Source organism: Panthera leo, chromosome B1 (assembly GCF_018350215.1).
Source record: "Panthera leo isolate Ple1 chromosome B1, P.leo_Ple1_pat1.1, whole genome shotgun sequence".
NCBI classification, from domain to species: Eukaryota; Metazoa; Chordata; class Mammalia; order Carnivora; family Felidae; genus Panthera; species Panthera leo.
The window spans coordinates 99,935,214-99,960,188 of NC_056682.1; the positions used below are offsets into that span (position 1 = coordinate 99,935,214).

The 24,975-nt window shown below is 34.8% G+C and overlaps 1 long non-coding RNA gene across 1 annotated transcript; it reads right to left on the bottom strand.

Annotated features, from left to right (window-relative positions):
* Nucleotides 1-2,207: 2,207 nt before the first annotated feature.
* LOC122217880 lies at nt 2,208-22,743 on the bottom strand. The gene is made up of 3 exons (XR_006201725.1): nt 22,660-22,743; nt 20,073-20,150; nt 2,208-2,279 (listed from the first exon to the last, which is right to left on the bottom strand). It is a non-coding gene; the product is annotated as an uncharacterized LOC122217880 (long non-coding RNA).
* Nucleotides 22,744-24,975: the final 2,232 nt, after the last annotated feature.

Sequence of the window (24,975 nt, forward strand, 5' to 3'; positions counted from 1 at the left end):
ACTCACAGGTTTGAGGGCAGTGAAGGCAGGATTTGACCAGTCATCTTAGCCCAATTTAACCCTATAGTCTAATGGACCTCTAATTGTTATTCTTTGAGGCTGATTTAGATTATACTGGAGGTTTATCCAGCTGGTATCTCTAACCATTCCCTATGAAGCACCCACTGATTCAATTTACATAAGACAATCCATAAAAAATAAAAACCATGAGATAGGTCTTTTTTTATAAAGAGAAAGAAAAAAAATTAAAAGCAATTGCTGAGTATATTAGTGGCACAAGTATTTAAAAAACAGTGCACCATCAAACCAAAACATTTAGTAGTTTTATAAAATAAAACTACTTAGAAACAGATTCTAGGATAAAAACATAAATTTAGCAATGAGAGATGAGTGAAACAAAAGCTCAGATCATTGTTGAAATAGTTGTACCTGGCAGCAAATCCAGAGGACAAATGAAATTTGGGTACAAAACCCCAGGTATATTTGTTGGTCTAAAGATCCTAGGTCACCTTGTCAAGTAAAGTTCTTCAAAACTATTTTGGAGAAATCTACATAATTGTAAAAGAATGAAACTTCAACTCAAACTCTTAAACCAAAGAGTTTGATTTGGTTTAGTGCTGACTTAAGTAAAGAGGGCTATAGTGATCAGATTAATGTAAATTACTAATTTTATATAGGTCTTTGGGGAGGAGAGTGTTTCAAGTCACATTTTTATGGGAACAAGAATGAATTGACATCAGCCATAGAACCATATTTTGTGTTAGTTACAGAAGCTTGATTTGTGTTGATTGCAGATTCAGTGATTAAATGTCAGTCTTAGAAGCACGATCACTGGAGTGACTTGACTGTCAACTGCATGACTTTCAAGACATGAAGCTATTAGTAAGTGACTGGCTTTCAGAAGTATGCTCACTGAAGCAAGTTTTCATTGCTCAATTATATAGATTTAAATCCAGTTTTGAGTTTTACTTGTTACCATGGCTATAGAATGATTATTGGTTTATTAGACCGATAGAAAAGCAGTTCTGGGAATTCATTTCTTTCCCTATGACAATAAAACAATCTGCTTTTTTTTTTTTTTCTAGAAAGGCACTTTTGTGTTTTGTTTCTTTGTTTTTTCTCTATTTTTCTTTTTTAATGTTTTACAACACTCTATATCAGTGGTTCATCCTATTTTTGTATTTCTCCAGGTCCCATGTGATAAATGATAAAAACAAGGTAGGACCCAAACCCCAGAAGACAAGTAATAAGAGGACAGAATATTTGATGTATTTGAGGTACTACTCTAAACACTTTATATGTGTTACAGAATTTAATTCTTTCAACATCCCTAAGAGACAGACATTGTCATTTTCTTTCTATATATTATAAACTGGGAAAGAAAAGTGAAGTGCTTTGAATAAGATCACATAGCTAGTAAGTGGCAGGGTAGACCTTAAAGGGTCTGAATCCAGAGCTGCTTCTAATTATCCACTGCACATACAGACTCTGAAGATAGGAACTCCTAATAGAGGGATATATATTTATTCCTCTCTTTGAATACCTTTCAATTTGTCTATAAATTGAATGATTTCAATATTTCTATAAATATTTATCTATAATTATATATCATACATGGATGTCTGTAACTATATTTACATGTAGTTACATAGCTAAAGTTAGATAAAGAACTTTATTTCAGAGACTATTTCAAAGTCCAGATTAACTTCCATCTATAGATTGAGCCAGGTGCTGTGGACCTCTCATCAGGCATTTGCACATACTCATTCTACTTTTTAAAAAGTAGTTATGTAGATATGTACTTTTTAAAAAAACTTTCTAAGTTTGCTTGGTAAAGTTTTCTTATCCTTCAGATGAGAGTTCAAGCTTTTTTTTTCTTTTAACTTCTCTGAATTTTCAACTCCTTTTATCTCAAGGCATTTTATACCTCTTTTCCATCAGACTTGAACCAGTTATACTTCATATTTAAGTGCTTGATTAGTATCACTGAAAACTATGTAATCATTGTAGTGGTTTTGTACTGGGGGACATTAACTAAGCTGGAACCACATTTCCCAGAATTCCCTTCTCTCAATGTGTCCAGATTAAAATTGTGCAGAAGTCATTTTTCCTCTGAAAATTGGTGAAGGGCCAAGCATGACCATAGCTCACTCATACCGTTGCTGATTTGTTGGCTCATCTTGTTGACAGGCGGTAGTAGTCAGTTCTTCAGCTCCTTCAATTTCTCAAGTCTTGAGCCAGGTCCATGTGTATCTTCATGACCAATGAACCAGCATCCCCTTCAGGTCACCATGTAACCCAATTTAGAAGCATAAGAAACACACAAGTATGGGAGTTTGTTAAGATGTCCATGCAAGGTCTAATCCCTAAAATTAGTTCCTTGTTCTATATGTGTCATAGTGGTTCTGCTTCTCTGATGGAGATATGATATGCCTATTCAAGACATGGATCCTTTCCCATGTTAATCTTGGTGATCTTCCAGTGATCTTACACTGGTGAACTTGTAGGAACTTGCAGTTTCCTGCATGCCCAATAAATATTTTTGCTGGAATAAACAAATCCATACCCACTCACTCTTGGTATTCTTAATAGGCACGAAGCAAATACTGCCATCATTCAATTTAACTGGCTCCATTTCAACCAAGATAATCTTGTGCTCCTGAAACCTGATTATTCAAACCAATAGAACAGAATTAGAAGGGTTACTGGAGACAAAGGATGGCGTAGCCACAAGACCAATGTCTCCTTTCTTCTTGATTCAATTGCCTCAGTATCCATCTGCCTCTCATGACAGTGAAGTTTTAGTTATCCTCTTAAAACTGATTTATGTTTAAATTTAAATCAACTATACTATACAATGACTATACAGTGATATAATTGGGCATGTTGTTAAACAAGTTAAATTTATCCATGAAATGTAACTTTGAAAATGAGATGTGTATTTTAATGAATGACAGAGCTGAGGATGAACTTTATACTGAATCTCTAATGTAGATCTATGGCATTTTCTTTTAGATAAACATGGTAAGAACCTGAGGAGTTATTTTCTTTGAAATTAATGCCATGGTGAATATTATCATTATTATCACCATAAACAGTTAAATCAAATTAGAAATGAGAAATAAACTTTACCCATTGTATTCCTAATTTAATTTAAAACACAAACTAGAAACATAGTTTGAAACACATAAATACAGGTATCAAGTGGAATGTCTAACCATTCCCTGTTTTCAACTGATATATGAATACATTTTAATATCTAAAAGAAAAAAATAGCAAATATTTGCCAGATTTAATAATCCTTTGCAGAAAAATATGGAATGAGTATTCTACAGGCCCTTTCTTTGGGAACATAAATCCCCCCTCATAAATGTACTTAATAAATCCCCTGTGAAAATGAATAACTAACCTAGTTAGCCATTTAACCAAAATATTCTTGCTCATCACCTCCACAGTTTTGCTGAGGAGAATGACAGAAGGTAAGATCTGATAGTATTTTAAAATTTCCTCTATGTTAACTTTTCCTTAAATCAAAAAGAAGGGCTTGTCATTAGTCTTCTGGAGTAGACAGAAATAATAGGGAGAATATAAATTATTCATATTACCCTTTATATTTTAGAGGATGTTAAATATTCTCTATTTTGAGTATACTTGAGACTAACATAGCAACAATTAATTGTTACTATAGTGATTGCAGTTTTAGTAAAATGTGTCTGACACTCAATCTTACATGAATACCCCCACAATCCAGTTCTAATAAATTGATTTATTAATTGATATTTCAAAATTGATCAAGAACCAAAGAAGATACACAGATGAGAAGTAAGTATATGAAAAGATGTTCAACATTGTATGTCACTAGGGAATTACAAATTAAAACAATGAGATCCTAGTACACTATTAGAATGACCAATATCCAAAATACTGAAAACACCAAATGCTGCTGAGGATATGGAGCGACAGGAACTCTTATTCTCTGCTTGTGGGAATAAAAAAATGGTACAACCACTCTGGAAGACAGTGTAGCAGTTTTCTACAAAAATTCTTACCATATGATCCAGCAATCACAGACCTCAGTATTTACCCAAATGAATTGGAAACTTACATCTACATAAAAACCTATATGTGTACAAACATGGATGTTTACAGCAGCTTTATTCATGACTGACAAAATTTGGGGGCAACAAAAATGTCCTTCAGTGATGAATGCATAAATAACCTGTGGTACATCCAGACAATGGAATAGTACTCAGCACTAAAAAAGATATGAGGTACCAAGCAATGAAAAGACCTGAAAAAAACTTAAATGTATATTACTAAGTGAAAGAAGCCAACTTAAAAAGTCTACATATTGTATGATTCAGACCATATGACATTATGGAAAAGGCAAAACAATGGAGTTAGTAAAAAGAACACTGGGTACAGAGCACAGAAGATTTTTAGGGCAATGTAACTATTCTGTATGATACTACCATGATGGATACATGTCATTATACATTTGACAAAACCCATAGAATCTATAACATCAAGAGTAAACCCTAAAGTAGACTATAGACTTTGAGTGATAATAGTGTGTTGATGTATGTTCACTGATTGTAACAAATGTACCACTCCAGTGCCAGAGATCATAATGTGTGTGTTTGGAGGGGAGGAACGTATAGGAAAATTTTATGTACTTTCCTCTCATTTTTGCTGTGAACCTAAAACTTCTCTAAAAAGTAAAGTTTTTTAATTTAAAAAAAGTAGTCCAGATTTGATATTACACTAAAGTTAGCTTGTAAATATATCTTGCTTTTATTCAATATGTAAATATATTGCATTGGGCAATAATTGTGATTAGATTCACAAATTACTGACATGATAATATTTTATTATGGGTATTCCAACTTTTACTGCAGAGATTCAAATGGTACCAATGCTATGGTTCAAAAATCTTGGGTTCTGAACTAAATATTGTGCTTTATATTTTAAAATCAAAGATTATTTCTAAGTATTTTTTTTCCTAAATCTAAATTAACTTGTAATAAAAATCTAGAGATATTCTCCTTTCCAGTGTTCCATTTCATTACTAGTGTTTAGTTATTTTAATGTTCCTCTGAAATTTTTTCAGGCCTTCAGATGTGAGAAAACTATCCACTGGGATGAGAATAAGGTTTCTGACAGAAGATACTTCATAACAAATGGAATTGTCTTGGATCTATTGTTCTTATAGTCATCTTGCACCACAATTAAGTTAATTATTCCCTTTCATTTTTGTTACTCCTGCCTTCCCCCCACCATCTACAACACACATATACACACATACTACAAAGTATTTTCTCTTTACTTTCTGAAAATCATCCTCTATACAGAATTCCTTGACAGTGCTTTTTCCTCATTCTTCCTCTTCCCTGTGTCTTACTGTTTCTTTCTCTCTTTCCCTCTGTGTGAGATTTCCTTCAAACTGCCTCTTATAAGTTGTTGTTCCTAGTAGCTCTCTCATCAGGTGCTAACTGTGCCAAAATTTTATTTTTCTTAGTTTCATATTTTAAGATATATCTTCATTCAAATGTAGTAAAACTTTGAAAGGCAGGAAGTCAGCTCAATGGAAAAATTCTTTGTTTCAAAAAATATGACATAAAGGCCTTCTTTGGATACATAGAAGTTACAGAAAAACACAGTAAAAAAAATGTACTCATTGTCTTGGGGAGATATCAGACTTTAAAAACAGACCAAATACTCAGTCCAAATACTATTAAGTAGTCTTAGGATGTAACTGTGTGTTGGGATATGTGTTGGTAGAACTGAGTTTTATGTTTTTCTTTTTTCATTTGTGAAAGTTGACCAACCCCTTCTTTCCAGTGTGGAAGACCACTCAGGGACATCTAACCTGGAGCTGAGTGTTGGCAGGAGCAAATTGGGCCAGAAAGACAGCTTCCAGAGGCAGCTGAGTAATAAAACAGCTCAAGTGACCCTGAAGCCTAGAGTATGGATAACTTGTTGAAAGATGACCCATGGCCTCAGGACATTGAGATAATGTGTGGAAGCAGGGAAACATTCATTGGGGATTCTAGAAATAATTAGGGAACATCGGGGGTCAGCTGAGTTGCTATTGGGTTAGCAATTCCCAATGATTTGGGAATAAGAGTTCTATCCTTGATCCTCTACTTTTCATATTTTTTTCATGTTCTTGGATGATCTTATCTAGTCTTGAAATAAAGATTACTGAATATGTATCCAAAGAAGTTATTCTTCTTTGACTTCAAACTGTCGTATTTAAATCCTGCTATTCTTAGATGATCCACAGGCAACCAGATACTCAAGCCAGAAACATGGGGGTCATTCAAAATTTCTTTTCTTTCACCACCCCCCACATCCGATCAATTGTTAAATCCTGAAAGTTTTACATACTAAGTATTTATCAGTCCTGTCATTTCATTTCCATAAAAATTACCTCAACTTTTATGGCACTAATTCAGGTCATGAATATGGCTTTGTGCTATAAAGAATCTCCCGCCTAGAATGTGCTATCAATCCCTTCCTTAGATCCATAATCTACATTATAAATGGAGAGACCTGCTAAAATATTAATCTGACTATGTATATTCTGCTTTAATGACTGCATTATTTAGAGCATAAAATTCAGGTGGCTTTACATAGCATATGAAGGCTTCTATCATCTGATCTCTACCTAGTTCTCCAGTTTCACCTTCTACTATTCCCTGCCCTATACTTCACTATGTAATAAAACCACACTGCCTCTAGTTTTCCTTACATACCATTGTATTTCAGCATTCTCTGCCTTTCCAAGGGTGTCCATTTTCTGTTGCAATAGTATAGACTATGTGGCTTGGATTCAAAGTCCTATGTACATTGGATTTTGAAACTCACTATTGCAAAGTTTAGCTGAGTGGTGCATTTCCTTCCACAGACTGACTTCTGTTCATTTGCACAGGCTTGAAAAGCTCTGAAAAGAAACTCTTCACAAGCAAAACAGACTACATCAGAGAGCCTCTTTCTTCACCACAGTTCTGTGGGCAATGCCAACTCTCATCCAGAGGTGGGTCTGAGGGTAGAACCCCATCCAAACATAGCACCCCACCAAAGTGACATCAGTGCAGCTTAGGGAAAATGCTGGGCATTAGGCCAGTAAAGCTGAAACCCTGAGACTGTGGGAGTAAGAGGAACTGAGAATGAAGCTTGTTCTGTCCCTCCTTATTTCAGAACAATTTTTACCTTGTGAAAACCAAGGTGGCCTGCACTGGACCAGAAGAAAGAACAAAGAACTACCTAGCAGCCAAAGAACGTTGCTGGCTCCACCACCATCAGTGAGTTCTTGTACTTGGAAAGCTGCACACAAGCAAGCAAGGCCGCCAAGAGTACTAAGGCTGTGAGGTTGGTTTCAGGGGATATGTCTTAAGCTCTACCCCCTCTGAATTTTAGACAAATAGAAACTGATTAGTAAATATTTTAGAGTAGCTATCCCCTGTTGAGAATCAGAAATATTTAAAGAAAAGAATGAATTTCTAATTATATCATAGGAATCATAAACTGTAGCATTAATGAAAAGTATTTTATTGGTATTTGTATGTAGGTCAACCATGCAAACACATGTGCGCACACACACACACACACGCACACGCACACGCACACACACACACACACAACACAAAACACAAAAAACAATACCTGCCCTTACCTGGAATGCTTTTCATACTTTATCTGCCCTGTTTAAATCTTACTCATTCCAATTTAGCTATAATCCTTCAAATTGGCTAAATGGTTTTCCTAGGTGCTCTCACAAAGGCAATTAATAAATAAGTACTCAAGAAATTATGAAAATGAGCATTGCATTCATCCCCTCCAGCGTGCCCTAAAAGCATTGTTACTTCCATTCTTAGGAGCATCTTTTACTATGGTTCGCTTGTTCTCTGGGGCACATGTGGCATGTTCCTCCCTCTGTCATTCTGGTATTCTACTTCCTAACGCTAATGTTGATGATCTTCGTAACCAGCACCCTCTGTATTCCAAAACAATCTTTAAAATTTACCTTTTATTTATTTATTGAAATTCTTTTTTTTAATATGAAATTTATTGTCAAATTGGTTTCCATACAACGCCCAGTGCTCATTCCAAAAGATGCCCTCTTCAATGCCCATCACCTACCCTTCCCTCCCTCCCACCCCCCCATCAACCCTCAGTTTGTTCTCAGTTTTTAAGAGTCTCTTATGCTTTGGCTCTCTTCCACTCTAACCTCTTGTTTTTTTTTTCCTTCCCCTCCCCCATGGGTTTCTGTTAAGTTTCTCAGGATCCACATAAGAGTGAAACCATATGGCATCTGTCTTTCTCTGTATGGCTTATTTCACTTAGCATCACACTCTCCAGTTCCATCCACGTTGCTACAAAAGGCCATATTTCATTCTTTCTCATTGCCACATAGTATTCCATTGTGTATATAAACCACAATGTCTTTATCCATTCATCAGTTGATGGACATTTAGGCTCTGTCCATAATTTGGCTATTGTTGAGAGTGCTGCTATAAACATTGGGGTACAATTGCTCCCATGCATCAGCCCTCCTGTATCCTTTGGGTAAATTCCTAGCAGTGCTATTGCTCGGTCATAGGGTAGATCTATTTTTAGTTTTTTGAGGAACCTCCACACTGTTTTCCAGAGTGGCTGCACCAGTTTGCAGTCCCACCAACAGTGCAAGAGGGTTCCCGTTTCTCCACATCCTCTCCAGCATCTATAGTCTCCTGATTTGTTCATTTTAGCCACTCTGACTGGCATGAGCTGGTATCTATCTGAGTGTGGTTTTGATTTGTATTTCCCCAATGAGGAGCGATGTTGAGCATCTTTTCAAGTGCCTGTTGGCCATCTGGATGTCTTCTTTACAGACGTGTCTATTCATGTATTCTGCCCATTTCTTCACTGGATTATTTGCTTTTTCGGGTGTGGAGTTTGGTGAGTTCTTTATAGACTTTGGATACTAGCCCTTTGTCCGATATGTCATTTGCAAATATCTTTTCCCATTCCATTGGTTGCCTTTTAGTTTTGTTGATTGTTTCCTTTGCAGTGCAGAAGCTTTTTATCTTCATAAGGTCCCAATAGTTCATTTTTGCAAATTTACCTTTTCTTTACATTATATTTATTGGTTGTCTAATACTCTAAACATGAACTATTTTAAGGTTTGTCATCTCTCTGAATTATTTATCTAAGGACTTTTTTTTTCCCAAAAGAAATATTTCTGCAAGTTTTAGGCACACTAAACTCAGTTCTGCTTAGTTTTCAAAGTAGGTGGTTATTGTCATTTAGCCTATTTTTCATTTATTTACTAACTTATTTTTTGGTTTTGCATTATATCTTCTTTTTGCTTGAAAAGTATATTGAAGATAATATATATCTAGAAATTATACTGAAAATTCCAATAATTATATGATTACTGAATTTCTGCTCTAGGTAAAATTGTTTTGTTTTGGGTTTTTTTTTTTTTTTTTTTTTTTTTGAGTCATCACATTATTACTTCTTCATATCCAAGACTCAGTCTGACATCTGGTTGCTCTGTCCTACCCTCCAATGCCCATTCAAATGACAGACTTGCCCAAGTCTGCCATATTTGGGTAGGTAGAAAAAAAATCATTCTTTTTTTCTTATATTAAACTCAGACATGTGGTAGAATACTATATTACTTAATGTACTATTATTTAATTACATTTTTCTGAAAATGGAAAACATGAATAATGCAGAAATACCCTATTGTCATGTTCCAGGGCTTACTTAATATGTTACTAAAGAAAACAACAACTTTGTTTTTAATATATTAACATATATAAATCCAGATTCCCATCTAGCCTTTTTTTCCCCTTTGCCATGCCCAGTTCTCGTCTTTCTCTAAATTCTACCTCTTTATAAACCTTTATATTTACTTTTTTCCTGAGCGTAATCATGCTTCTTCTCATTCTCTGAATTTATTTTGTAATTCTCTCCTCCTCAGTGTGTATGTGCCACATAAGAGTAAGAAGGAAATAAAATTGAATAAGAATTGAGAATTTTACTTTTGTTTTCATGAAAATGTTTTCTTTCATCTGAAATATGTTCCTATTTATAAGGAAAAGATACTATTTTAGGCCATGAGGACCTCCTAGTCTAGTTGAGAAGATAGGACAAGAGCATATTAAAAAAATTCTAATTAGTATGAGCAATGCAATAAATTAGTGTTATAGACCAAATGTTTGTGTCCACCCTCCTCCCAATTTGAATGAAGCCTTAACCCCCAGTGTAGCTCTATTTGGAGAGAAAGCCTTTGAGGAGACAATTAAGGTCAAATAAGGCAATGAGGGTGGGCCTTGATCAAATAGCATTAGTGTCATTTTAAGAAGACACTAGAGAGATCACTCTTTCTCTGCACTCATGTACCAAGGAAAGATTTTGTGAGGGCACAGTGAGAAGGTGACAGTTTACAAGTCAGAAAGAGAGCTCTCACTAACAATCAAATTTGCCAGCACCTTGATCATGGACTTCTAACCTTCAGAACTGGGAGAAAAGAGTTTTGTTGTTTAAGCCACCCAGTCTGTGATATTTTGTTATATCAGCTGAGCAGCCTAATATAATTTAGTAATATAATAAATGCTGTAGAAAATAAAAACTCAAGACTCTGAACCTTTGGACTCTTTGTATTCACAGGATCTCAAGACAAGAGGGAAAGGAATATATTGGAGACTTAAGTATGTAAATGTCTATGGAGGAAATCCACAATCCCCTCTCAAACCTATGGTTTTCCTCTGGATAGTGGCAAATAAGAAGGAACATGGGATATGAGGTGGGAAATATCAGATTTGAGGTGATATAGCCAAATTTTACAGGATGCCCCATTTTGATGACTAAATGGAGAAAAATATAACAGTAAAGGAGGTGATTAAAGAACAGTCCCCTAGAAGAGAGCAGTAAAATGTGATTTGTAGAAACCCAGAAGATATCATAGGAAGCAATGAGTAGTTAATATCAAATACCACTGAGAGATGACTTTTTATAGACTGTGAAGATTACTCACCAATAAACCACAAACAGCTTTAAAAAGCAAAGTGGAAATGAAAACTGCGTTATAGGGGTGAGAGGGAAATTAAAGGGACTGAGGGAGCATCTACTTGGAATGAAAAATGGGAATTGCCTCAATGTTAAATTTGTCTTCTCAGGATCTAAGATCTGATGCTGGTCAGGAAACTCCAGATGAGCCCCAGCTGCCTGCCTTCACTGATTCTGTTTGAGTTCTTATACTCTGATATTCTATACTTAACTCCGTGCAGCACCTAGATTTCTGAGGTTGCCAGAGACCTAAGGTTCACATAAAGGCCACCCCTTAGTTCTTTCCTCTAGATGGACAGAGAGGATTGGTAGTCCCAATATGGCAACGTGACACAGCTGAGGCTCATCAGCTAGATTTAAATCTCTGTTTTGCTACTTATTTGCTTTGCAAACTTGCACAAATTACTTAAATGCTACAGACATTTTTATCATAAAATATAAAATGTAATCAACTGTAAAGTTTGGAAATAGTATTTATAAAACACCTGGTGAATTTAGAATGAAAGAAAGGGATTCTATTTCCCTTCACTAATTGGCATATACATTTTTCTTCCACATTTCCTTGGCTCTCCAGAGTCACTTTTGATCCCTTGGACCACTTTCTCATCTTGTCCCAATTTGAGCTATAATTCTCATTCAGGTTAAGTCAGTTTTGTAACCCTCTTTCCCATGGTACATATTAATAGGAGAATCTTGTGATACAAACATTTGTTTAATGGATACAATGTAATCTAACAATCTAAACTCCTGCATATGGGGCCTCTGGGTCAGTTAAGCTCAGAGCCTGGAGCCTGTTTCACATTCTGTGTCTCCCTCTCTCTTTGCTCCTCCCCCGCTTGTGCTCTGTCTCTCACTCTCTCAAAAATAAACAAACATTGAAAACATAAAAAATAAAAATCCTGCATATAATATTTCTAGACTGATAAATTTTTCATTTCTAAATCAATACATTTAACCTCATACTTTAAAAATATGATGAAAATCACTATAAACAATGATTAATAGTATGAGGTAAAGTTGCATTACGTTATTTTACTAGCTATGTGGCCTTGGGTAATTTACTTAAATTGTCTAGCCTTTAGATTCTTGATTTATAAAACTGACAAACAGTAGTATCTGTCATCTACACTTACCGTGACAACTAAATAACACAAGCAAAGCATCTAGCATGCTGCTTGACACACAGCAAGTATTCAACAAATATTAACACTGAAATCAAATGTTAATAACATGATTAAGAGGGGACTGAGAACTAGCAATGACTGTTTAGTTCTACTTTTTTTCCCAATAAACAAATGTCATGTAGTAATAATGGCATACTAAAAGTTATAAATCAAAAGAGATCTTCATTTTGTGATTATTAGTTGTTTTGATTTTTCTTTTTTAAAGAGGGAAGGGTTATGATTCATACTGTCCATGTGGCATCATTTTTCTTCTAGTTCTGTGGAAGAAAGTTAATGATCTTCTCTCTTCCATGCAGTGTCCAGTCATTGTTCACCATATTCAACTAGTGAAAGGGCTAAGCAGATTCCAGAATGATAACCCTTGATGGAAAAGTAATGTTTCTACTTCCCTTTCTCTAATTATTCCCTTTGCTTTTAAGCATGATAATTTTGGTGCCAGTACCTGAGAATATTAAACATGGTCAATCAATTATAACAAAGACAATTCCCTCCTTATGGGCATGAAGAAACATCCCAATGAATCTAGGGACATTTTTTTTCCAATAAACTTTGACACTGCATCAGTTGTCTTTATAAGACAGCCACTAACAACTGACTGAGTTTATATAATAGATAATCCCTGTTAGTAAACAACAGAAATCAAAGTTTTCAAAATGCGACAATGTTCAAGAAATCTTTTTTCTTTCTTTCTTTCTTTTTTAAGTAGAAAGTATAAGAGGATGAGGACCTTTTGGTTAAAGGGCAAGTCCTTCTACCATATACATAAACACACAAACACATTGCAGGCAAATCATCCTGACTCTTAATTCAACAGTATCTGTGACAGACATTTAAAGAATGTAATCTTTCATTTATTAATATAAACCAGCAGTGTATTATGGTGAATCCAAAGAACTGAAGAATTTTTTTAAAATATATATTTATAATTAGAATTGATTTCATATTGTTTTCCAAACAGGTTCAACTTGTAGAATAAGTAGTAGTAATATAAGGTTTGTAGCAATGAAAGCCATCATATCAGTACCATGTGACATGAGTAACATTTTTTAAGAAAAGTTGATAATAATATGTTTTGTATTCTCAGAGGAGATCTGTTAAGCAACACTATATATTCCCAGAATTATAATTTCACAACTGTTTAAAAATTTAAGAATTTCAAATTTTAAATTGCGATGGCTTAATAAAAAAAAGCTGAGTATAAAAAAATCCTTAGTATCAGAGCATACAGTGTCTGGAAAAAACACTTTATCTCTTCCCCATGAAAAAAAAAGCCTCTGAAAATAAATTTTAGCTCACTTCTCTTTTTCTGATAAGTGTATAGGACATGTAATCATGTCCTACCAATACTAAGCCATAAAAGACCCATAGGTAAAGAGATTATCTTGTTTAATGCACACTTAGGACTTAGAAAAAGGATCCTACAACTTGTGGATCTCTAGTAAATATCTATTGAACATGAGGATACTTGGCTGAGGTGATAAATCATATTACTAATAGAGTCAGAGATGCCAAAATGTTACACAATTTATACACACTTCAAGGCCATTTTTAACCATAATGTTAACAAATAGTTGTTTACTGATCACCAGTGTTCATATATACCATCAATGCTCATCATCTGAAGTAAGATTATAAAGTGTATTTGTCTCAAATGAAGGAGTAACATATTGGATTCTAACTATATGCCACCTATACCCATTATTTTTCAGATGGAGGATACCATAATCTACAGTACAAATTTAATTCAGGTTAAAAAACAGAAAGATAAATGTTCACTCTACAGACAAAAAAAAAATGCAAAAAAACAATTTCTATGGGTTTCAAATCACAAATTTAAGCCCCTGGGTGTATTTCTCATATTGTCTTTGTCTTTGTCTTTTCAATGGATTTTTGGGGGCTGGGAATTGAACTACAAGACCACCAAGTTAACACACAAAACTATGTTCCTAGGATCCTACTGGAGAATCACTCTCTAGAGAATTGGAATAAACTGTCTCAAAGAAGCCAGGGTGACTTTATGTATTATTCCTGTCTAGATGAAGGAGAGATTTATTTTGGCATTTGTGATATGGGGTGACCTAGGATGCCTGCATACTGTGAAAACACACCCAAGTGATGACTATCAGTATAAGTATCCTGTACATATATGCCCAAATCATACAGTAAGACCTCTCAAGTCAGAGAAAGGATTTTGGTGTGAGAAACCTATGAATTAATCAGCCTACTCATGAGGATCCCTAGACATTTAAGGAAACCAACATCACACACACACACACACACACACACACACACACACACACACACACAGAAGGATAAGGGTTGGGAAAAAAAACTGATCCCAAGGCAAAATGATATTTCAGAAAACACAAAAATATTTTAAAATTCCATTCAGATGCAAAATGATACTGAATACATAAAAGAGACAGACTTTTGATAAAATACTTTTCAGGGAGTCAAAAAATAGTCAAAATTAAAAATATGATATCTGAAATAAAAGATTTAGTAGAAAAATTGGCAAGGAAAGTCAAAGAAATTTTTAGGAAGGAAGGGAGAAAGAAAAGGAGGGAGGGCGGGCGGAAGGAAGGGGGTAGGGGGAAAAGAAAGGAAAAAAGATATGTATTACTGGTCATTATTTCTTCAACTACTGCCTTTTCTTTTTCTCTTGTCTCTACATTGGAACTTCAATTAACTATGTATTGGTCAACCCACTTTTATCCTCTGTGTATCTTAATTTGTCTTTCTTATTTTCCATCTCTATATGATGTGTTGGATTCATCTCTTCAGACATCTATTTTCCAATTCTCTCTTGTGCTCTATTTTAATATCTAATTTGCTTTAATGACCATATCTTACAATACATATCTTACATTATTGTACATTTATTTTTATTCCTGTACAGACCCACCTGTTCTTTTTCCATAATGTCCATCTTTTGCCTTATGAAAAATCTGTAGATATTTACTTAAAGTATGTCTTTCAGAATGTTTCTATTATCTGTATTCTCAGTGCATGAATTCTATCATTTTTGTATCTACTTTTATTATCTTGGCTATTCATAAATTTTTACTGAGCTCATCTTCAGAGAGTTTACAGTGGGATTTATAGGTTCTCTAGAATAGGAAGGAACTCCTATGATGTGGTTTTACAATTGCCCTTTTCAAGACTGAACATATTTTATTTTGGGACAAGTGGGATTTTAATGGTTATTGATGTTAATTACTCATTTTAGATTACTGTATTACATGAATAGTCTGGGCTATGAGTCCAATTGCTCTCTGGAGGAGTGATTCTTTCCAGCTATGCCCTGAATACAAAGTAAACTAACTCCCTTCCTATTTCTTGCAGCATCTTTATACTACCAGGTGAAGATTTTCTGACTGCTGTTTCATGGAAAAAAGGCTCCTACCTTTATGTAGGGTACTCAGATTTAGCTCCTGTTTAGAGATTGGGTAAAAGCATTATCACTAGGTTGAATATATACATTCACTCTCAAATCAAGACTATTACCTTCCACAGTTCAAGAGCCAGAACTTACATTTGTGGCACTGCTCAAGACTGTAACTTTGAATACCTGATTTCAATATCTTTAAATATTTTTCATTGTTTGGTTTTTACTGTCCCTTTTCTGTCTGTAATCTAGGACTTTTATGTCCTTAACTTCCAGTTTAAGTGGGTATTTTCTTAAAATTTGGATATGTTTTATCTGACATTTCTGTATGTTGAATATAGTAGGGCAGATTTCCCTCATCATGTCACAATCTGCTGGATCATGTTACATGACACAGTTTTTTTTTTTTTTTTTTTTTTTTTTTTGAGAGAGAGAGAGAGAGAGAGAGCATGAGCAGGGGAGGGGCAGAGGGAGAGGGAGAGCGAGAATCCTAAGCAGGCTCCACGTCCAGCACAGAGCTCAAAAGGGGGCTCGATCTCACAACCGTAGGATCATGACCTGAGTTGGACACTTAACCGATGTAGCCCCATGACACATTTTTAAATGATAAAACAAAATACTTTTCCACATTTAATTTTTTGTGATTTGGGGGGCACTGAAAGTGCCTATTAAAAAGTGCCAAAAAAAGTTCCCGTTTATTGTTATTATAATTTTTTAAAAGTTTCTATCAGTTTCTGGAAATAAATATTTATTTGCTCCTAAAAGTGATACAAGCTTATATTTAGTAAATATAAATTTATTCTTAATTCTGTTAAAATATAATAAAATGTCCACTTTTAATCAGGTGTTACTAATACATTCATAGTTACATAATGTCTAAAAAAAGAATACATTTTATTCCTCAATATATTAGTTCTAAGTTTATCATTCCCTACCACATTCCTAATAGTAGTAAATAATTAAATGGTTAGATTGCATATGGGAGCATTTACTCTCTTCAAAGTACTTTGACTTTTTTTGTGAATGTCATAAAGCCTTTAAATGTGTTTACTATCTTCCCAGTTTTGCCCATGAGGACATAAAGAGCTTGGAAAGGTCAAGCTTCTTGCCCAAGATCATAATGCTAGCAAAGTACAAAGTCAAATCCCTAATGCAGGTCTTCTGTCTCCAAAGCCCACACTCTTTAAAGTAGAGTGGAATGTCTTTTGTGTCTTCCAATTAAAAATACTATAGTTTGGTGAAATCACATTTTGTATTTTCTTGCCTAAGATAAATTATAAGTCATGGTTGTAATTTAACTAATATAGCTATGCCACTGGTCACAAGAAATCCAAGTTATTTTGAATGGGTGGATGAAATTTGTTAAAAGTGAGATTTTTTTTTCTTATTGTCATAGTGTTTTCTGGCTGTTGTTACAGGCTGATAAATTATCAAGATTACATCTTATTTTGGCAAAAAAATCAGCAGAAAATTAAAAACTTGGAGTATGAGCCTACAGCTGTGCATCCTGCATAGCTGACTGAAGACCACAGGGTCAAGGTCAGTGGAAAACCTGCCTCATTCCCTCTAACAGATGCAAACTTACATTTGGAGAACTTGTGCAATGGTCTAGTAATAACAGGATATTTCTCTGTGGACCAGATTTTTTTTTTTTTTTTTTTTTTTTTATGAATGCGACCTACTGCTAACATTTCTTCTTCACATGCATATTTCCTTTCAGTAGGAACTCAGTGACACAATGAAATGCTCCAAGAATTACAAAATGGAATTTTTACATTCTAGATGTTTCAGTATTTCCGTGTTGCCTTAAGTGAATCACAAGACCTTATAGCTTACTTGGTCTTGCGGTCCTAGATTCAAATGATTCTGAGCTTTTTAAAAATCAGGTGTTAACTTTACTGGGCTTTTGGAATCTTTCTCCATTACCATTCATTTTCTAAAACTCTTGACTAAAGTATGATATTCAAATTAAAATTGAACCAAAACAATCATGGCACTCATGACTACACCTTCCTTTCCAGAATTTCCTTCTAGAGGTATTTCAAGGTAAAAATACTTGTATTACACAGCACCTGCTATATACCAAAAGTGCAGACAAAAGTGCTTTACTTATTTTTATTTAATTCCTCCAACAAACCAATGAGGGAGATAGACTACAACAAAAGATACTGAGGCTCAGAAAGCTAATAACCCATGCATTATCACAAAGGTAGTTAATGGAGGAACTGAATCCTAATGCACAATAAAAATAACTCCTAATTCTGCAAACTGCTAAGCTTCTACTATCTGTTTTCCAAATATTAAACAGAGTTCACTACTGCAGTGTCTTGGGTATCATCCAAAATAAATTCAATAGCATGCTTGGATACTTTCCAGTGGTTATTCCCCTCAACTTTGCTTTCCTTTTGAAACAGGTTTTGCCTTCTCTTTGGGGAGAGAAAGAGAGAGGTCCCTAAGTTGAAAAACTTTATTCTCCCACCCATAAAGTGATCCACATCTAAGTCTGCCCATGCCTCCTTCCTGATTGTCTCCTTGGATAACATTTCCCTTTGCCTTGTCACTCTGACCAAATCATCTGCTATTCTCTGGACCCTTGAAGGCTTGTACTTGCCTCCACCCTATTGGCTCTTTCTCTTCATGTCTCTCCTGTCATTAAAAACTAACAAAAGAAAAACCTAAACCAATAGAAATAGACAATAGGAATAATAAAATCCTTTGTGCTCATATACACTTTTAATTATTGCCTTCTTTTATTTTTTTAATTGTCTTCTCCTTTATTAAAAAATATATGTAATTCAGTTTGTTTTTCATCCATTCGTTCCTACCAATGCTATAATCTTATTCCCTCTACTATTACCAGCTAAAAGTACTCTCACTAAGGTCACCAATGACCTTACTACTGCTAACATCAAGGGAAGGATTTGTCCTCCTCTTCTCATCTACAACATTTGATATTTTCATTTAACTCTCCCTTCTTTGAGTCTGACATTAGTAGTACCCTCTGAATTTCCTACCAGTTATCTTACTATTTATTCATTCAAAAATACTTATGAATATTTTATATACTCAATATTATGAATATTTAATATACTCAATATTAAATGACAATAAATGACACACAGAAAGTTTCTTCCCTCATGGTGATTTCAGACTAATGGTAAATACAGAAAAGACAATTCTATGGAGCCAAAACAATTATATTTGAGTGCTAAATTGAATGAAGTACGAGGTATCATGGGAACACAAAGAGATGCTCCTAATTCAGGCTTTTCCTGGTGGCCATATACATCCCCCTTAGCTTTCACTTTCAAAGAATAATGATTTTCAGTATTTTTCTTCAGCTCAGAACTATCTCTGGAGTACACACCTATGTGTCCATTTGCCCACTAGACAGCTGGTTTTACATGCCACAGACACTTCAAATTCAACATGTACTAAATGGACTTCAATATATGACAAGTGAAAATGAACTATTCCTTTTTCATTCCTTACTTTGATTAGTGGCATAATTGACCTTCAAGATTTGCCAAATATAAAACCTAGTGGTTATACGTGCCTCCTATCTCTCCCTTATATCCCACGTCAATAAACTACCAACTCATTTTGATCCAGCCACTTATATGTGTCATTTCTTTCCACTCCCATGGCTACCATTACTGTTCATGCCACCAGAATCTCTCACTTAGGTAAATTCAGGAATGTCCTAACTGTTGTCCCTATCTTTAAACCAGGAGTTACCAAACTACAGCTTATGGGCAAAATTCAGTTTACTGTGCATTTGTGTAAACAAAGTTTTATTGGAACACACCTACACCCTTCACTTACTTACTGTACATGTCGGCTTTCACACTATAACAACAGAGTTGAGCAACTGTGTTAAGGACAATATGTCACACAAAAACAAAAAGATTTACTATCAGGCCCTCTACAGAAAAATTTTGATGACTCTGGTCTAAATTGACTCTCTTCAACCTCTCTTCCATGCTGCTGTTAAAACATCTTTCCTAAAAAGTATATATGTTCATTATACTCCTCCCATTTAAAATTAGGGAAGTTTTCTCTATATCTTTCAAAGTGTTAGAAGTCTTCTTCTATTTCAGGATAATGATTGATTTGGTTGTTCTAGGATTAATAGGAAGTCTCCACTGTTGCTTACTCTTAAAAGTAGGATTTCTGTATTAAAGGGTAAAGGCATACGTAATTTTATATTTCCAGATGTTTTACCTTTTTTTGTATTCTTACCTGAAATGTATGTGTTGTTTTCTCATAGACGTATCAACAGTATATGTGGTCACAATCAAAAATTTTGCCCTCTCTTGCCAATACTATTGCCACCAGAGTTAAGTAAAGGTGATAAAAATGGGCCATGGAGTCTTGTAACAGGTTAAAGCTGGATGCTCTACAGTAAAAGACTCATAGAATGCTACCTCACACCATACCTGTTCTGTTCTAAAGCTGAGATCTGTTATGGTTTCTTCTCCAAGGAGGACATGGTCCTGAAAGCAGTTTGTCTAGACCTAAAACAACACAACCATTAAATCAATCTTTTATTTAACTTTTCCCTCTGTTGTATCAGTAAGGGGGTGGTGAAAGTAATGTGGGAATAAGACACATGGACAGCTGAAGTTTTGTAAGTTTGGTTGTGTCATAGTGCAAGATTTTTGGACCCAAAACATATACATATTCTAGAAGGGTTTAATGTAAGCTTTCACACCAAGCTCATTAGCTAGCACAGAATAAAATTTCAAAGTCCCTCTGTGATTAAGAAAGCCCCTGATTAATTTTCATTCAAATTTCTTCTGTCATATAATAAATGGTGTACTTCTAAGTCTTTTCTAAAAGTACAATGTGCCTTTTTTTTTACTACCCCATGTTTGTAATACCTTTCTTCCTCTTATGCAGCTAATTCCTTCATATTCTTGAGACCCAGATGTGAGGGCGATCTGGCTGCGACATCTGTCACCCCATTAATCGCCAGGGTTGATTCAGCTGATCCATCTGGCTAGGTGGGTGTCCCCTCCTTCCCTCACTACTCCATGTGCATCCCTCCTGAAGCTACACGCTCAGTCAAAGAGGACAATCTTCCCCGATAGAGGAGAACCGTTCTTCAGTCAAGGGTACATGAATAGCTGTGGTCCCCTGCTAGAACCTCCAAACAAGCTCATATTCTTGAGACCTTATTCAGCAGCACTCACCTATCCTTCATGTCTAACCCAGGGTAGTACTTTCAGAGTATTCTGCATGTGCCTAGCATTTATTTCAAATCATTTTAAATGTCTGCATAATTCTTTGCAGTACACCCTGTGTATTATACATGTTATAAATTTCTTGACAATAAAAAGTGGGTCTAGCCACTGCAATTCCAGATCCATTATATATAGTAGTTACTCAATAAGTATTATTTCAAAGAATAAATACCATGAAAACACTAGTAAAAAAACCCGAATCTGTTATTACAGACACTTTAGCATCATGGTAATGAGAAAGTACTTTTGATGACAAGAGGTTACCAGAGTCAAAGTGCAATCATTTTTATGCTATACCCATTTATTAATTCATGTGGGAAATACTTATTAAGTATGTTCTAGACTGAAAAGATCCTAGGGATGTAAAACTATACAAAATCATATAAGATTACTGTTCTTCATGGAATTTATGAGTGGGAGGTAGGTAATCACAAATTGGGTATATAATTAGAAACTGAACTGAGTTATATGAAGAAAAAGAACATGGTTTCATAGGAGTGAATTAAAAATGAACCTGGTTCACCCTTGGGTCAAGTATACTGCCTTAAAGTAGTAACCTTTAAGCTAAGCTCTGAATGATTAGTATCAGACACAGGTAGAGGAGATGGAGAGCTGTCTAACATGAACAGTGTAGAGAGATAACATGCCGTTTTGAGGAGTTAAAGAGGACAGTATGGTTGGAGTAGAGAATAAGCAGGATCATGGTAGCATTAAAGTTGGAAAACTAGTTAGGAGAAGACTATACAAGATATTTTACTTGAGGTGCCTGAATAGCTCATCAGTTAAGCATTAATTCATTTATTTATATAGGTTAATATTAATATTATTGTGGTTGTGTTTTTTTAAGTCTTTAGTGATAGAATTTGAAATATTTATGGACAAAATAATTTGTTGCTTGAGATTCATTTCAAAATAATATGGAGGAAAAATTGGCCATGACTTGGTAGTTATGAAAGCTATGTAACTGGGATTCATTACACAATTTTTTATTTTGAATATGGTTGAAATTTTCATAGTAAATGATTACAAAATAAACAGAAGGATGACATAATTTTTTGTGCCCATTTACAAGCCCATTCTTTGCTCTAGTGTAAAAAAATGGATTGGAAAGAGCCTAGGTAAATGGGAAGGGTGGCAGAGAAGATGTGGGAGACTTAGTTGATAGACTATTAATTAATCAATACACATAATCCCCTGCTCACATTACACCTTAGCACAAGCATTTCACTTTTTCCTATAGATCAGGATAATGCAGCCATCATACAGAAGGATTCTGGAGTTAAATAAGACTTGGGTTCACATCCTAGCTTTGAAACTTAATAGCTGTGTGGCAGCTGCCTCATGGCAGCAACTGGAGGGTAATGCAGTTATGTGGTTATGTGGTTAAACCAATAAATAACTTTTACCCTAAGGGCCTAGACACAGTATATAACAGGAAACCAGAATTTCCCTTTTAAAAAGAACCAGGTCCATCTCATTAAGATGAATAATTTTTAAATGCTATATCCTGTATTTAAATATATATACATATACATTATATATATACAAATATATACATATATTTAAATATATATTTAAATACACACACACACACACACACACACACACACACATATACATTACTTAAACTTTTATTCTGAAAGATAAAGGCTTGACATTTTAAACTGTCAGGTAGTTTAGAGAATTTTAGATGTTATTAAAGACCTTCCACCTCACTTCTCATTATTTCAGAGCCAAGTCAGTACCCTAGGTGATTTTAGTGGCCAAGAATATAACTTACTCTTTAGTTCTTATCGTTACAGCAGCTCATTTTGCAACCCCATCTTCTGCCACTGATCCAAGATTTCCCCATTTTATTTTAAAGTAAATATCTGGAAAGTACAGGAGAGCAAAAATTTTTATTTATAAATTTGGCAAATGGAATATCAGCAAAGCCAAAGAAAAAAGTCTGTCAGAAATATTTTCTTCTCAATTTCATTGATGACATTTCTGTCAGGTTTTTGGAAAGACCATAACATGCAGATGTTAAATGCTTAGTTGGAATTGAAAACCCATGTCCATTTCTCATGGTCAGGAGTGAATCAAGTAGTCTGTCTACAGCTCTTGCTCTGATTTTTATGAAACTGACCATACGGAATTTTACATCAAGGTGACCGAGCAATAAATAAGGTTAACATCACCAGTGCTTTGCTGCAGAATAACTCCCAATATTGCTTTGTGTGGCTCAACAAGAATCAGTTTTTAAGGTCTGGTTCAGTTAGAGACTGATGTGGAAAAATAATCCATGGCTCTATAATGGGAAATGAAAATGACTGCTAATTGTGTCAGACAGATTGCTGAAATCAGACAAGGACACTGTCTTAATATATTTCATAAAGTGGCAAGTACACTGATTGCACACATGAAAACTCCTGAAAAAAAGAACTAAAAAAGGAATAAATCACAGAATTCAAGGCCATACTTTAAGCACTGCCATTCTTAAGATCGACCTTGTAACTGTAACCAATATAGAGAGCAAAACGGTGCATGCCTCACTGTAGTGCTCTCTAGCCTGATGTAAAGGGCTCTAATGTTCTGCACGTGTTGAAACTTCTTTACTATTTTTATCTGCTTTGAACATCCTCGGATGGAGAAGTTGATATTCCGTCTTTCCTGAACTTACTCACAATAAATGAGTCCATCAAGGGTGATTTTTCTATGATGATTCAGTTATCTTGAGCTCTCAATTTTTTTTCTTGTGTAACTGAATATTTGTAAGAAGTTAACCCGCACTAGGTCTAATCAGAGACTGGCCATCTCAGCACATGTGTTGGACATTGTGCCAGTTCTCCCTGTCAGGGCAGTCTGGGACTATTGCTCCAAACCTCATCCTCACTCTTCAAGCATCTCTTTTCCCTCAGCACTCAGCAATCTTTCTTTGGCTCTATTTACCTCATCTGGCACCAAAGAATCCTGTTAAAGGAAGTTTTTCCAAAATATCAGTAGTTTCTAGAAATTACCATGCATCAGAACACTCGTAAATGTTCTTTTTCAATTCCCAAACAAAAATAAAACTTATACAAATGGTGCTACTACTAAATTTTGTGGTGAAACAAAAGAGAAATGATTAATTCGGCTTGTATAGGTCAGGAAATTCTTCAGTGAGAGAAAACTGATCCGAATCTTAAAGATAAGAATATTATCATGAGTCTTACATGGAGAGAAAAAAAAGGTGAGAGAGAGGGAAAAAACTTTCTTGATTATTTATGTACCAGAACTTCCCACAAAACCTTCACTAACTGATCTCAATTAACTGTCTTCTGGCATTTATCTGGACAAAATCACCTGAAGAATAGACTACTGAAAGGAAGGTCTTCCATAGATCTATGAAAATGCAGGATCAAACCCCATCTACCAGAAATGCATTAATCTGGCATTTCAAAAAAGCAACAAGATGAACTGCAAGTCATACAATTTATTTAAATTCCAGAAAGTGTACAATCACCTGGTATTGCAGGGAGACAGTTCTCTGTAGGAGGTGAGATATAAAAATCAAGGTAGCACATATTAACTGAGCATCATAAAGCTAAGAGTAAAGAATCAAAAATTTAATTCTAAAGAGTCAACCTTTTTATGGAGGTAGTAGATACCTATTCTGGATGCTTCAACAAGACATCTTTAATTTTTTTTTTCAAATATGCTTTAATAAGTAGGTTTATGGATAACTAGTGTAGGAAAAGTTTAGTTCTAGAGTTGAAATGATAAGCACTGATGTAATTACAGTTCTTTGTAGCAAAAATCTACAATCTAGTAGTATAACTAATGAGGAATTAAAATTGTACTTGCCTCTTATGAATTTGAAATCAACAATTAAAAGCAATCAATAAAAATATTTCATGGCTTGCATGTAGGAGGTAGAGAAATGTACATACAATGTATACATTTCTATTAAAAATTGTTTTAAATGTTTATTTATTTTGAGAGAGAGTGCATGTGAACACTCATGTGATCAGAGAAGGAGGAAGGGCTTGTCAGCACAGAGCCCAACCCAAGGCTCAATCCCACAAACCATGAGATCATGACTTGAGCCAAAATCAAGAGTTGATGCTTAACCGAC